We start from the raw sequence: 15,876 nt of genomic DNA, 5'->3' as shown, positions 1-15,876 counted from the left end.
TAGGGCTCTTTGATTACCAGCAGAGGCTGATTCTAATTAAGAAAGATACATTTATTGAAAGATAGTGAGTCTTCACAGAATAGACGTGAGACTGGGAAAAGAGTCTTGGAAGCAGACAACATGTTAATTTAAGGTAACATGGTGCACACAAAGCGACAACTGCCTTCAGCGAGGACGTGGACGGACCCGACACACTTCTGTCCACAAGATGTATCAAGAGAAGGCAGAGAGCAAGAGAGAGCCATGAGCAAATATTGGCTTTCAAAAGCTTATCATAAAAAGATGATCAAAATAAGTTATTCACATACAAATAAAGTAATAAAAGATTGTGTCGCTGAAAATGCGCATCACACGTCTGAAATCTACACTCTCTTTCTATACAACCCTGGATGCCACTCCTCTTTGTGATATTTCTGGTTAACATGACATGTAACCTCAATAGCATCTAAAAATGTAGGACATTGTTACCTAACTGCCCACAAATTGCATTTCTTTTGGAATTCTGATTAATAAGATACATGGTTATAAGTTATTTTCTAAAGAGTGATACCAGATCATAAAAGTCAAAATGAAGCTCAAAACTACACTCTTCTTTGTTGGTCTCTTTCTACATCATTTTATCAGATTATTATATGCACTGAATTGTGTGTTTCTTGTAAAGAAAATATCCAGTTCTTTGAATGGCGCACATTTTTAAGGGTGCCTAATACATAAAAGGACCTCAATTCAAATTTGTTAAATAAAGCTTTAATATGGAGAAAAGCTTGTAATTTTCATTTCAAAATACTCCCTAGGCATCAACAAAACAGGACAGGCTTGCATTTATTTTTGTTTGAAAATGAGACATCCAGTATATCTGTTACATGAAGTCTTCCAGGAGGTTTTCAGCTTCAAGTTAAAGTGAAATTTTATTTCTAATAATTGTTGGATATTTGCAACACTGTAGGCATCTAACTATTTTTTTTTTTTTTAAATAAGGACTCAAGAGCAGTTCTTATTTGGAGTAAGCCATGAAATGGTTCATCATATTTACTGAAAATAGACAATATTGTTAGCTGAGTACTCATAATTAAAATATGCAAAATTTGTTCTCATTTCAGAAAAGTGATCATAAAACAACAAAAGAAAAACCCACAAAAAGACATAGATTGTTTTTTTCTCTACTTCTAGCAGCTTAATATGCCCGTCCTGCTGCTCAGTTTTCTGTGTCATAAAAAGTAGTAATGAATGACTGTTTCTATCTTTCCTACTCCCTTCATGAGTTAAAGGAAATTCTAGTTTGTTTTCTCTATTTTCCTCTTTACTTTTTCCCCAGAGATTGAACAATACCAGTGATAATCTCTGGATATAAAAGGAAGACTGGGGGCTCTGAGAAAGAGTTAAAGACTGGGAAGGGGTGGCAGAGGCTGGCGCTAGGGCTAAAGAAATGGAAACTAATACGGCTTCCCTGGTGGCGTAGCGGTTGAGAGTCTGCTTGCCGATGCAGGGGACGCAGGTTCGTGCCCCGGTCCGAGAAGATCCCACATGCCGCGGAGCGGCTGGGCCCATAAGCCATGGCCGCTGAGCCTGTGCTCTGCTACGGGAGAGGCCACAGCAGTGAGAGGCCTGCAAAAAAAAAAAAAAAAAAAAAAAAAAAAAGAAATGGAAACTAATGAAATGTATTTTTGAACTTTCTGCATCACTGTGCCCCCAAGAAAACTAAAGACACTTAACTTCATTTCAGGTAATTAAAAAACATACTTGTATTTGTTTACAATGGGCCCATTTTGGCCCATTTCATGCTCTGAGAAGAAAGCAAAAGGACCTCGATTTTAGAAATGTTGAAAAAGCAAGGCTTTGAATCACGATCGTACTTTTTGATTCAGGGCTAAGGGCTGTCTCATCACTTGAGACACCGATGATGAGTGGATGCTGAACTCTAAAAGCAGTAGCATCAGAAGTTAAGACAAACAATTCTGAGGTTGGGGTTGTTTGTATCATGTTGCAGATTTGTGTTAGCAAAAGAGAATCAATTTTATTAAGCCTGTTGTGCCATTTCTTTGTACTTTTACTCAGAAATACACACACACACACACACACACACACCTGGGAAATTTAAATGACACCCTTACTTTTGTCTAAAGATGTATTTCTAGATCTAGATCTTAATAACAAATGTGCATCAGAAATCTCTATCATGCCCCAGATCCTATCTCAGAGCCCCTCCAGTAATGATTTGTAAGACATTCTGAAGATCACACCCTCCCTTTTCACATATGTAATTTCACTGATGATTAATACAAACATCACACTTTAGATCTTAAGTGGAATGGCTATCAATTAACTTTTGAACAACTGACTTTTATGCAGTAATATCTATAAGCTTGTCTAAATGGACACACTCCACTTCATCAGCTTAAAATACATTACTGAGTGATAAGTAGATTTCTAAACCGAATGAATATTATAATTGAATTACTTTTAAAAGGTATGTAGCTTTCCAGTTTCCAGTAAAGCGTGTAAGGAGCTTGGCAGTTGCCCCTCCATCCTAACAACAAGTAAGAAGCTGAACAAACCTAAAAAAACAAGAACTCTTCTTAGATCCTTAAAATAAGTGAGATCCTTAAAATAAGTAAAATAAGGGTGAACTGCTTCCCCCAAAGTTGGAAAGAGCAATCGGCAAATACAGATAATTACATCCCACCAGAGCAGAAATGGTCATGGGCACGAGTGTCAAAGTCAGATCTGAACTGTGGCTGACAGTCACTGGATGATCAGTGTAGACAAGTCTGTGGAGAAAAACCCCAGGGGATCCGAGCACTGGGGGCCCTCCACACTTCTGTGAGTTTCACCTCAAGAAGTTGCACCAGGTTCTCCCAATGAATGTAGGAGAACCATCCCCTTGTGCTCCTGGCAGGAGGATAAAAGGACCATTTTGAAATACACCAGAGCACTCTGTTCTTCTTAACGGTGTTCTGCCCCCAGGAAAACTATTGAACCAGAGTCTAACCCGTGGGCTTTATCAGAGCATTACAGACCTAGGAGAAGGGAAGTAACCCACCAGCTGGCTCTAGCCATCTACCAGGAGGAAGGGAAATATCCAGCTACAGCCCCTTCTAGTCATCTGGTCCGCCCTGAGAGGGGAGGGGAATAGAAACACACGTGACATTCACAGCCCAGAGACATGGGCTCCCCAACCATAGGACGTGGAAGGCTCCCCTCCAGCCACACTCACTGCCGTGCTACCAAAGGAGTATTTATGTCAGCTCCTTTTACCCAGCACATCATGCCAGCCAGTCGAGACTAGTTGACCAGACGTGCTAAAAGGTAAAAAATACCGTTTGAAGAGACAGAGCAAACATCAGGACCACTCAAATATGGTAGGATGTTGAAATTATTAGACAAGCAATTTAAAACAACTCTAATTAATAGGCTTCATGAGCTCTAATGAAAAAGAGACAGCATGTAAGAGCAGATGGGCAATATAATAAGAGAGATGGAAATTGTAAGCAATAACCAAAAAGAAATACTGGATATCAAAAACCCTGTAATAGTAACGAGGAATGCCTTTGATGGATTTTCTAGGAGACTGGAAATGGCTGAGGAAAGAATCTCCAGGCTATAGAATTTCATAATAAAAACCTCCAAAACGGAAAAACAAAGAGAACAAAGACAAAAACAAACAAAAACCTGCACAGGATATCCAACGACTGCAGGACAGCTACAAAAAATAGTAACGTACACATTTCAGGGAATACCTAGAGAAGAGAGAGAAAGAAGCAGAAGAAATATTTGAAACAATAATGACTAGAATTTCCCCCAAATTAATGTCAGATACCAAACCATAGGTCTAGGAAGCTCAGAGAACACAAAACAGAATAAATACCAAACAAACAAACAAAAACCTTGCATTTAGGCGTACCATGTTCAAAGTACAGAAAATCAAAGAAATAGGTAAAGTCCTGAACGGAGCCTGAGGAAAAAAACACCTTCCCTCTAAAGGAGCAAAGATAAGAATTAATCTGAATTCACTCAGAAACCCTGCAAGCAAGCAGAGAACAGAGTTAAATTTTAAACGTGTTGAGAAGAAAAACAACAACAACCACAAACACCAACCTAGAATCTGTACCCTGTGAAATTACTATTCAAAAGTGAAAGAGACATGAGGACTTTCTCAGACAAAAAAATTGAGAGAACTTGTTGAAAGTACACTGTCTTCCAAGAAATGTTAAAAGAAGTTCTTTAAAGAGAAGAAAAATGACATCGAAACTCAGATCAACATGAAGAAAGGAAGAACGTCAGAGAAAGAATAAGGGAAGGTAAAATTAAAATGCTTATTTTTCTTATTCTTAATAGAACAGATGGTTTTTCAAAATAATAAAAGAAACAATGTTTTTGATTATGTATTCATATATATCCTTGTATATAAATGAAATGCATCATGGCAATGATACAGGGAACAGGAAAGAGGAATTAGGATTATTTTGTTATCATAAAGTAAGATAACAATAGTTGCACTACCCCTGAAGTGCTATAGGGTTATTTGGAAGCAGACTTAAATTAATTGTGAATATACATTGCAAACTTTAGGGCCACCACTAAAAAGAATTATAAAAACAGTACACTGAAATGCTAAGAAAGGAGAGAAAATGGAATCACATAAAATTTACAGTCAAAATTACAAAAGGTAGCAAAGGCGTGGAAGAAAAAAGAAGGAAAAGAACAAGGGCCACAAATAGAAACTAGTTACAAATATGGTAGATATTAATACAACTGTATCAATAACCACTTTGAATGTCAGTGACCTAAGTGCACCAATTAAAATACAGACATTGTCAAAGTGTATCAAAATACAAAGGGCAACCGTATGGTGTCTACAAGAAACTCACTTTAACTATAAAGACACATATAGACTAGAAGAAAATGGATAAAGATATACCATGCTAAAACTAATCAACAGAAAGCAGGAGTAGCTGTATTAATTTTAGACACAGCAGAGCACAGAGCCAGAAAAGTTACCAAGGATAAAGAAGGGCATTACATAAAAATAAAGGAGTCAGTTGTTCAAGAAGATAACAATTCTTAATGCGTATGCACCCAACAACAGAGCATGAATATACATCAGGCAAAACTTGATAGAACTGCAAGGAGAAATAGATGAATCCAGTATTATAGTTGGAGACTTCCACACCCCTCCATCAGAGTTGGACAGTTCTAACAGGCAAAAAGTCAGGAAAGACATAGTTGAGCTCAATATCATCATCAATCAACTGGATATAATTGACAGCCCTAGACTACTTCATCCAACTGCAGAACACATTCTTTTCAAGCTCACATTTAACCATTTACTGTTATCACTGTGAGCCATAAAAATTTTTAACAAATTTAAAAGAACAGAAATCTTGCAGTGTTTCCTCTATAACCACAATGAAATTAGACAAGAAATCAATAATTTAAAAAATAGCTAGAAAATCCCCAAATACTTGGACATTAAACAGATGCTTCTAAATAGCACATGGGTTAAAGAAGAAATCTCTTGAGGAATTATTTTGAACTAAATGAAAACGAAAATACAACTGATCAAAATTTTGTAGGATGCAGTGAAAGCAGTTCTTAGGAGGAAATTTACATCACCGAATGCATATATTAGAAAAGAAGAAAGGTATAAAATCAGTCATTTAAGCTTCCACCTTAGGAAACTAGAAAGAGAAGAGAAAGAAAACACCCAAGCAAGGAGAAGAAAAGAAATAAAAATGAGAGCAGAAATCAATGAAATTAAAAACAGGAAATCAATAGAAACAACCAACAAAACCAAAAGCTGGTTCATTGAAAAGATCGGTAAAATGTATAAGCCTCCAAGCAGGCTAACTACTATGAGAAAAAGAGAGAAGACAGATTACTAACATCAGAAATGAAAGAAGAGACATCACTGCAGATTCCATGGATACTGGACAAAGGAAATAAAAAGTATATGGATTGAGGAGGGAGAAATAAAACTGCCTTTGCAGACAACACGATGGTCTGGATAAATCCTAAAGAGTGAACTCAAATTACTCCCAGGCTCCATGGGGCGATGGGAGCCTACCTGAGAGAACACCAGTTAGCAACCCAGATGATCAAACACCTTAACCAACACCCCACCCACTTTTTGTGAATTCCCACTTCCCTGAGGCTGCCCAGGCCCCATCACTCCCCTTCCAATTCCCTCATCCTCCTTTAAAAGGCCCTGTCGCCTCGGCACAAATTGAAGTTGAGTTCACACTGGGCTCTCTTGCAACTGTTACAGGATGAAACCTGTCCGTACCGCTGTAACTAGTATCTAGCTTTGTGTGTCTTTCACATGTATCACCTGTATTGGTGTGTTCATTCTCTGCCTAATGCCTGTGAAGTAGGGAATATTATCCACATACTGCAGGTGAGTAAACAAAGACGTGAAGCAGTCATGTACTGTGTCCAAGAACAGGTGCAGACCACATGAGGCCACTGTGGTCATTTGACACCTGAACTGTGGCTTGAGAGTCTTGGCCGTATGATTACGTGTAGCTCTCTGTTCCTCATGGAGGAAGCCAGTGACTGCTTCTCCGTCACAGTCCTCAGCTACAGTGTATACTCAAGTCCTATTTTTCTTGTTCTGGGGAATGAGGATGCAGGTTGAGCCTAGGTCTTGTCAACCTAAGGAGCACAGCTATTGTACCTAGCCCGCTTCGGAAGCCCTGCTACAATCCCGATTTATAATGTGTTTCTAATTATAATGACATCCATGTAAATGTTATATCAGTATGTAATTTAGATGAATTTGGTGCTGTTTCCTTTCCTTTTTTTTGAAAAAATGTTTTGGCTTTTTAAAATCACTTATATCTTTAGTTATATTGAATATATATATATATATATATATATATATATATACACACACACACATATATATTATATCATCATTAAAATAAACATATTCTAATATATATATATATATATATATACAGCAACAGTAGAAATGAATGTAACTTTGGAAATCACAGCAGATATTTGGAGGCAGATGTAATAGTATGTGAAGGCTCAATCAATTACTACCCATTAAACAGTAAAACATCGGTGCTGTCCTGCCTTGCTCGGCCCCTGGTGAAGAAGCGCCTACGTGACCCATAAACATCCCCATTCATTACAAGCAGGCGTCTCTATTAGCTACACGCTCCACATTATTAAAATTATAACCTCCCTGAGCAGTCAACTAACTTTTAATCTCTGTTTTCATAGGGTGGTAAAACTCTACTGCCTGGAAATAACAATAGTATAAAGAACTTTTCTGTAAGTTTACAAACTGGGCAAGAATTCTTAATAACTTTCTGAAGTAATCTGATTTCATCTGAGCCTAAAGTGAATTGAAATAATAGTATAAGTGAGCTACAGTTTTCCCTGTCCAGTGTATGTCATTGCCCCAGTGAGAAGTGATTTATTAAAAAATACTCTAGTATTTAGCCGATATTGTTCTCCATACACACGAATTCAGGTTATCCCAATGTCAGCCAAAACCATCTATTCTAAGAGGATACATTATCCTTCACAGAACTATGCATAATAAAGGGAAACTTAGGAACCTACGGGCTTACAGTGTGTTGATTGATTTCTAAGGAAGGCTCCACTATTTTTTTGTGCCCTGAAGATTTTCACACCTCAGGGCAACGCACCAGAGTAGCATTTGTGATCTATAAGGGATGTGGCTCTCTTTTGTAAACTGGTAAAGTCACTGACAAATTTAAGAAAGTGTGTTTTAGGATATAATGCAGATAGCCGGCGAGAATCTGTAAATGGATTCTCTTAGAATTATTCCTGTCCTTCCCCTGAACATCTTTCTGTGCTATCAAGAAAATTTGAGGGCCACTAGCACAGATCTTTCAGAGACGCTGTGTGTTACCTTCCTCGCCCTATATTAGTAAGGATTAATGTAAGAAGGGAACAGAAATATTGAGGTCTTTACAATCCTTACAGAATGAATTCTTTCATCCTAACAGTATGTCTACCTATCTGTTTTAATTTTATTATTTATTTGTTTATTGTATCAGTGAGTATTTATCCTTATTTTTATGACATTTTCCTGAAAAACTTGCCATTTCCAATGTGTTCTAATATCACTCGCACATACTACCAATATCAAATCAGACACTTATCTGCTAATTTAATTTTAAAATAAATCAATGCATTGTTTGTGACTGAGGTAAAATTTTAACAAATAAAAGGTAATTTTAATTGAATCCAAAACAACAATAAGAAACAAAACACTCTGGAATTTTACACCAGTTCCAGAATCCAGAAGAGAGTAGACCAGTTGTGGACATAAAAGCAGAGAGAGTGACGATCAGAGAAGGACACGGAATCAGCAAAACCAAGGGCAACACACAAGCTGGTGAGGAATGTTTTGAGCTGGTCTAGTGCTATATTGTTGCAGTTGTTTGAATATCTTAACTAAGGAACGCTAAATGCTTTTCAAACACTAATTCATTAATCTCTACATCATCTCTACAGGGAACAAAACATTGCTATGTACCACTCAGAACTGCCCACCATACGGTCGGGTATTGTTTGTAATGTTGACAGGCTTCTCCCTTGTTCCTGTCTGTTCACTATTACACTCATGACCAGTTCCTGACATAAAATATTTGAGTATTTTTAATGCTGTCATTATTAGTAAGGAAACATAAAAATATTTAGAATGGCCATTTTACTTTTTTGTATTTGTTTCTGTTTTCCTGATGTTGTTAGTCTCTTTTGTTTGTTTAGCTTTTGAGAAGAATTTAATGTAATGATTCGGGTTCGATATACTTTTATGAGATAACATAAGCAGTCTTCAGAAAGAGGTTAAAAACTCTTGGATGACTTTCTGTCTACGTATCAGATGCTTATGGTTTTCTCTTATCATTTGCCCCATTAATGACCCCTGATACATACGTAATACCAACTCATTTGTACTTTCTCTCATCTTCTCCTTAATATTAATATATCTGGTGAGTCAGTGAGATCATTAATAGATTGCCCTCCTATTCCAAGATTGTTACTATTGCACAGTATCTTTCCTTTGGCTACTGTACGATCTGAGTCCGAAATAAGCAGAGGCACCTCGGTCATCTTACAGAAAGCTGCCAGCAGAACGAGAATGAAGAGAGGGTCTTTAGCAAATCTTTTAAAGAGATTTAGGGAGTCTGGTGGTTCTTTAAATGGCCAGCAACTGTGCTCTGAATTAAGAGGCTGGGCTGGCTTAAAAGTGTACAACCAAGCTCAACAAATGCGATTGCCTGTACCATATACTTAATCGAGTTCTTACAAAATTAACAGCTAAATTGCTTGCCTCAATATATGCCCCGAATAATATGCATGTATTTCATATCTTGCTATACTCAATTTTACCTATTTAGATATTTTGATGAAAATACCAAACAACCACAGTTATTACTGATATCTGAACCACTTCTCCCTTACCAATAGGTCCTGTGAAAGATAAAATATAACAAGTGGTTAGAACAATAACATAATAAATACCCACCAAGGAGCCCATCCATACATTCTTGTGATTTCTGTACTTACGTTAAATGCACCATTGCCATCATCTATGAGTATGCCACATAAGCTACCCAAATCAATAATGGCAGCTTAGTAGACAATTTATAATGCACCTATTATTACTCTAAAGTGTTATTAATAAATTCATTAAATAATAACACTAATTTGTATGTAATCCTTAGATACTTAACATTAGAAACTGGCTGTTAAATTTGAAAGGTAGACAAATTGTATATAATTTATCCTTATTGGAGCAAATATTTATTGCCATTGTCATTGTTGATTTCCTTTTTACATAAACACAGAGCTAATAACTCTTAATTGTTTAAATGAATCAGAATTTATTTTCAAATCTGATAAGGTGTAGCTACAAATGAACTGTGAATAGACTTACAGCATTTGAGTTCTGGTCTATCTTACAATAAAAATGTTTCAATTATACTGATGCCACTAATAAGTCAGGCATATTTCATAAATCCAAAATCTTGGATTTATTATTTTGGAATCAGTCAACATTTATTTAGTGACAGGTTGGCTACCTAAGTTATCTTGTGAAGAAATAGACATTTGATAAGCATGTAGTGTAGATAGATACAGTTAGATACCTCATTCACTGACATTTGGATTTATTTACAATATGCACTGTATCTTTAGAAAATAAACTTTTAAGTTATTTTGGAAGAATTCATTTACTATCAAGCACATACTTCCAGTATAACCAAGGCCAGATTTACTCACATTGGATTTTTAATGTTTTAAAGACAAAATATTCTGACTTGTTCAATAAAGCAGAAAGCCCACTAGATAACACTTTGACCAATTATAGGCACTAAAAAGTAATGAAATAGGGCTTCCCTGGTGGCGCAGTGGTTGAGAGTCCGCCTGCCGATGCAGGGGACACGGGTTCGTGCCCCGGTCCGGGAAGATCCCACATGCCAAGGAGCGGCTGGGCCCGTGAGCCATGGCCGCTGAGCCTGCGCGTCCGGAGCCTGTGCTCCGCAACGGGAGAGGCCACAACAGTGAGAGGCCCGCGTACCGCAAAAAAAAAAAAAAGTAATGAAATAATATTTTTTGAAGGAACTCAGACTTTTCAATAATTCAAACATAGATTTTCCTTCATCCACTTGAAATCAGAGTTATTTTTAGTAAATTGAAAAACAAATTATTATAAAACTGTGTGGTTTTAGGGGAAAAAAGTAAATACATAAGTAATTTGGGTTAAAACTGGTGTTTAAAAACTATTTCACCAGAACACCATTTTAGAGTAGAATCAGTCATCACTTTGCGTGGTACCATGTTAACAGAAGTTTGTGTGCATCACATTGGTACAGAGAGAGACCACAGTTCCCAGATGCAGGAGCTTCAGTTAGCCCATATCTTTACCTAAACTCAGGCAATGATTATTTTAACTAATTACATTATCCTCTTAGCCTGGAAATTTTACAATAGCTGTATATTATCTACACAGGAAAATGTTACGGAGGCTTTCTGTCTTGATATAGTCTGTCTTTATTATGTGCAGTTTGCAATATCACCTCACATAAAATCTACCCCCGTACAAACACTTTCAGAATAATCAGATACTTCAGTAAGCTCATGTGTATTGCACAGTTTAGGAAACTCTTGTGATTTACTTTTGTCAATATTTCTTAGGCTAAAAATATTTTTGACAAGAATTTATTTTCAAAATTATGAGTTATATCTCAGATATGGCATTCTTAATGGAGTTATTATTAATCACTTTTTAAAAAGTCAGTACATTACCTCAAATCTTTAATTTTTAGCATATGAATATTTTTTATTTCATCTTACTTATTTTTACTGACAGTGATATCTTCTTTTTTAATATTAACTACCTCAGGGCTCATATTTTTGAAAATTTCATCCCTTATTTTATAGTGAAAAATCTTTATTTCTAATTAAAGAAATTTTAAACAAAAAGAAATAAGTAAGAGAAACCGGTGGAGGCAGGTGGGCAAGGTAGTCTCAATTTTGGGAATATGAGGTTATTTTAACCCATTAAATATCACTTTGTGTTTGCTGATGATTATTGAAAGAGATGGTTGTTGAAATTAAAACTGATGATATCTCAGGGAAGAGTGATACTGCTTAGAACTATTAAAGTGAGAAAAGAAACTAAAAGTTTATACAATTTGTTTGTATATACAAGTGTTTATACAATTCCAGTGATACCTGTTTTTAAGAATTTAGTCTCCTGTATACATTTTTTCTTTTCTTTTTCCATTTCTAAGACACGTATGTCTTTTTTATTTCTTGCTGTTCAAGAAGAAATGGATCGATCAGGGGCTATATTTTGTCCATCCTTTTTAACAGAGAACGGGAAAGGTATTACAAACATTTGCACATATATGCATGTTTTCATTAATAAATTTGTACCAGAAGAAACATGTGTAACTGAGTAGAAGGAAATGGAAATTAAGGGAGATATGGGAGAGTGAATAACAGAGCCATAGAATAAGGAGAGACAAGAGAGACAAAACTGAAGTGATAAAAAGGTAACAAACTAGAAAAAGAATTATAATAATATTGATGGTAAACAAAACGGTAGGGGACAAAATTAACCAGGGAAATGAGTGAAGAATAATTAAAAGCCAATAAAAGGAGAGAGAAAGAAGAAAAGAAAGGATAGTTAATATAAAAATATTAGCATTTGTTGATGGAAACTTAGGTTGCTTCCATCGCTTGGCAATTGTAAATAGTGCTGCTATGAATATTGGGGTGCACGTATCTTTTCAAATTAGTGTTTTTGTTTTTTTCAGATATATACCCAGGAGTGGAATTGCTGGGTTGTATGGTAGTTCTAATTTTAGTCTTTTGAGAAAGCTCCATACTGTTTTCCACGATATCTGCACCAATTTATATTCCCACCAATGGTGTAGGAGGGTTCCCTTTTCTCCACACCCTCTCCAGCATTTGTTTTTCTGTGTTCTTTTTGATGATGGCCATTCTGATAGGTGTGCGGTGATACCTCACTGTGGTTTTGATTTGCATTTCCCTAATGATTAACAATGTTGAACATCTTTCCATGTGCCAGTTGGTCATCTGCATTTCTTCTTTGGAAAAATGTCTATTCAGTTCTTCTGCCCAGTTTTCAATCATGTTCTTTGTTTTTTTGATACTGAGTTGTTTGAGCTGTTTACACATATTGAATATTAACCCCTTATCTCTCATATCATTTGCAAATATTCTCTCCCATTCAATAGGTTGTCCTTTCATTTCGTCAGTGGCTTCCTCTGCTGTGCAAAGGTTTTAAATTTAATTAGGTCACAAATGTTTATTTTTTCTTTTGTTTCCTTTGTTTTGGGAGACAGATCCAAAAAAAAATCACTATTATTTATGTCAGAGAGTACTCTGCCTAGGTTTTCTCCTAGGAGTTTTATGGTATCTGTTCTCACATTTAGGTCTTGTTGACTTAATAAAAATTGCACAACGTGAGAGTTGCGAGTTAAGTTTTATTGGGGGCAAAATGAGGACTGCAGCCCGGGAGACAACATTTCAGAGAGCTCTGAGAAACTGCTCCGGGGAGGCGACGGGGGAGCCAGGTTATATAGAAGTTTTGTAACAAAGGGCAAGTAGTCTCAGCATCAAAATATTATTGTTAATTAAAGAAAACCAGATATCTCAAGTAAAGGAATTTAGCACTTTTCTTTGTATGGGAAGATGCAAGAGTCTGGGCTCACTGGAATCATTCCTTTGATATGCACCTCAGCTATCCGGGGGCAGTATCCTGTGTTTTCACATCCTGAGTTTCCTCAAGGCTCACCTTAAAGAGTAGATGCAGTCTGTTGGCTGCTAGATGGCAGGTATTCCTTTCAGCAGCCCTGAGTTTCCTCAGGACTCACTGGCTCACTTGGAGGGCTGCAATCGTTGATAACTATGCCATCCTTTGTTTACGGGGATATGACAGGAAATATTCCATTTATAAACATTCCATTTCATTTATAAATATTCCACTTATCAGTCTTGAATCCATTTTGAGTTTACTTTTGTATATGGTGTTAAAGAACGTTCTAATTTCATTCTTTTACGTGTAGCTGTCCAGTTTTCCTAGCACCACTTATTAAATTGTTCATCAACAGATGAATGGATAAAAAATAGAATACTACTCAGCCATAAAAAGAATGAAAATTTGCCATCTACAGCAACATGGATGGACTTGGAGAGTATTATGCTAAGTGAAATAAGTCAGACAGAGAAAGACAAATACTGTATGTTATCACTTATATGTGGAATCTAAAAACTACTACAGACTAGTGAATATAACAAAAAAGAAGCAGACTCACAGATATAGAGAACAAGCTAGTGGTTACCAGTGGGGACAGGGAAGGGGGGAGGGGCAATATAGGGGGAGGGGTGTAAGAGGTACAAACTATTAGGTATAAAATAAGCTGCAAGGATATCTTGTACAACATGAGGAATATAGCCAATATTTTATAATAACTCTAAATGGAGTATAACCTTTAAAATTGTGAATCACTATATTGTACAGTGGTAACTTATATAATACTGTACAGAAAGTATACTCCAATAAAAATATATTAGCATTAAGGAGAAATTCTGGACATTAAAGGAATTTTGTGTGGCTGGAGCCCCAAAACTCATTATCACCAACAGCTGTTCTCAGAACCTAGAGGGAGAAAGTTATTCTAGTAGATTAGGTTTGATATTCACCCAACAGGCCCCATCTTCTGAGAACACGCACCACTTCTCTTAGAAAAGCCTGTCTTGCCTCATCGACCTAGAGGAGCCATGAGGACCAGAGCCCACTGGCTAACCTGCCCAGGTTGTGAGCCAACCACGGCCAAGACAGCAGGTGCATTAGAAGTCCTGTATTCATTTGGTGGAGTCTCGCATTATTTCCTGTCCAAGATGAGCTAGAAAGTATGAACCGACTGCTTTGGGTAACTGCACTCTTCCTAAGGAACCAGGGTCCCAGTGCCATGCCACATCCTACTGGTGCGAGAGGCAAAAGAAAACCCGGTAATGCTGATGCTGCCTCTTTATTTTTAAATTTGGATATCATGTTTATCATAGATTTCTTTGCATTAATTTTGATTTTAAAATATCACATAAAAAATACTTTCTTTTGATTCCTGAGGGTTTTTTGGCACCCTCTGAAATTTTACTACCGAGGCTACGGCATCACTCACTTCACTCCTTTCCCAGCTCTGTGGTGTCCCCTGATCATCCCGTGCAAGCAAATCATTAGAACTAATTCCTGCTGCTGCTGTTATATTAGCAACCCTGCCGATCAGCAGATCTGGAGACTTGCTCCAAACAGCAAAAGAAATAAACCAACAAAAATCTGCCTTTAACTGAATTGTGAAGCCTGACCTAGTTTGAAAAACTAGTTTAAAGGAAACAGAAAAAAGTATTGAGAATAAGTGTATTAAAAAAGTGACTGGCTTTTGTCAAAAAAAAAAAAATGTTACTGGGAGGTAACCTTCCAAACCCTGGGATTTTATGAGTGATAGGCTTGTCTTTGCTATTCTTAGTGCCCCCTATCCCATACTTTATAATTTATACTAATAGAAGACTCATTGTCATAGGAGGCCCATAGATAGTTTATGCTCATGAGATGACTCAGGAAGAGAGCTGGTCAAGCTAGAAAGATCAGTTAGGTGGGGATTTGAGCTACGTGAAAGTAATATTAGCCTGAACTCCAGGGATGGGAAGGGGGCTGGAGGTTGAGTCACCAGGCCAATGGTTCCATCAATCTTGCCTACGTAAATAAGCCCCAATCAAAAGTATGGTCACCAAAGTTCGAGTGAGCTTCCCCGGTTGGTAGTAATCCAAATACTGTCACACATCAATGTACCAGGAGGGTAATGCATCCACTGGGCTAGGACAATAGAAATTTGACCTTTGGAGCCCTCCCAGATGTCACCCTGTTGTCTCTCTCATTGGCTGGTTCTGATTTGTATCTTTTGGCTTTCATAAAACCGTGATGTTAAGTACAGGGCTCTCCTGAGTTCTGTGAGTTGTTCCCCAAATTACTGAACATTGGGAGAACCCGAATATGCAGCCAGCTGGTCATCATTGAGGGTGGTCTGGGGACCTCTGAACTTGCAGCTGGTGTCAGAAGTGGGACAGTTTGTGAAGGACTGTGCTTTTCATCTGTGGAGCCTGGACTAACTCCAGGTAGTTGTTGTCAGAAGTCACTGCAGAAAGAAATTACTGCTTCCTTTTTGATGGACTTGTGTCAGTGATCTGAAAGCCCCTGTGTGAATTCTGGCCTATTTTCAAAACTTGTCTCCCATTTAATCATCTTTATGAAGCAGCTAAAAAATCCTGACTCTCATCTCTCAGTCTCTCCTTTGAGCACCT

This window comes from Lagenorhynchus albirostris, chromosome 7 (assembly GCF_949774975.1).
Source record: "Lagenorhynchus albirostris chromosome 7, mLagAlb1.1, whole genome shotgun sequence".
In the NCBI taxonomy this organism is placed as follows: domain Eukaryota; kingdom Metazoa; phylum Chordata; class Mammalia; order Artiodactyla; family Delphinidae; genus Lagenorhynchus; species Lagenorhynchus albirostris.
This window is presented reverse-complemented; position numbering follows the sequence as displayed.